The sequence below is a fragment of the Aphanomyces astaci genome (assembly GCF_000520075.1).
Source record: "Aphanomyces astaci strain APO3 unplaced genomic scaffold supercont1.23, whole genome shotgun sequence".
Taxonomy (NCBI): Eukaryota; Oomycota; class Saprolegniomycetes; order Saprolegniales; family Verrucalvaceae; genus Aphanomyces; species Aphanomyces astaci.
Window position 1 is genome coordinate 732727 of NW_009798286.1, and position 1315 is coordinate 734041.

A 1315-nucleotide genomic window follows, 5' to 3' on the forward strand; every position below is an offset into this window, starting at 1 on the left:
CCTAACGTGACGGATCAGTGAGCAGCCGAATTTGACCTGCATTCATTTGACCATAAGTACTTATCTCGTGAAGTTCAAATCGCCACGATCGAGCATCGAATAAGTGAAGTACAGTACTGTACACATGTAATATACTACGTAGTATCTCTATAAATTTTTACTACGTAGTACTAGTAATTGCGTATAAAAGCTGAAAATACAACATACTTTAAACCAGTTTAAAATTCGCCTGTTTGAGCGGCAAACTTTGCCATTTTATTGGCCCTGATTAAAACTCTTTAAATAGATCTGTATTCGGATGATGGGATAAAGTTTAAACTACCGGTAGGGAATTCGGCACTGCCTCTTTTACGCGAACTATACAAAGCCTTTGGCGCGTAGCAATCGGTTAGACAATGAGGCGGTGGCATTGCGGCCGCCTTGTCTAGGATCTGGCTGCGGTTCATAAGTAGGTCGTCGCGCTCCATTGCTAGAATCGATGTGACGAGGTCGTGTTCGTACTGCCGATGGGACCACCGGCGGTGGCCCCATCGCCTTGTCTGCAGTGTCCATGCGTTTAGCATTCGCCACGTGTGTGCGAAACGATTGCGGAGGAATCGAATATGCGTCTGCAGCAGCAGGGATTGTTAGCTTCTTGGAGATTACGTCTGCTATGGCCATAGCCACAACGTTCAGCCATGTACGACGTTCTTCACGGCATTTTGATTTGAATCAAGCCGAGACCCTCTATAAATTTGTACTCTTTCCCAGCATAAATGTTTGAAGGTGACAGTTGTTGCAGGCTTTTATTTTATCCACTCATATCAATTCTGTAGTGCTATTGGGTAATGCGGATCGGCTATTCACTGATCATTCGGCTTCTCACTGATCCGTCACGTTAGCGGTATTTTACATGGCGCATGGATATTTGGCCATAGGAGTCGCCGCTGAGATGTATCTTGATTTTTGTATGTGGTTCTTATCCGTATATATTATCCGGAGGTAGTTGGGACCTTTAACCTCCCATTGCAGTGATAAAACGCATGAAATCGGTATTTAACGTATTTGGGTTTTGGTTGCTCCTTTTTAATATCCAATCAGAGTCCATCACACCTTGTTTCTTACACACGATTGGCTATAACAGACAGAAGAGGTTACAATTTTGAACTTTGAATTTTGTACTCTGGAGTAGAGCTTTGTGTGATGCTGTTCCAGAGACTTGTGCACTGTTGAGTGCACTCCGACTATGTCCAATGTGGTTCTCCCCTTACAGCTATCATTGTGTTGTGCGCTCGGTTGGGTCGCAATGTCGTGGTGGCTCTGGTGGGCCAACGCT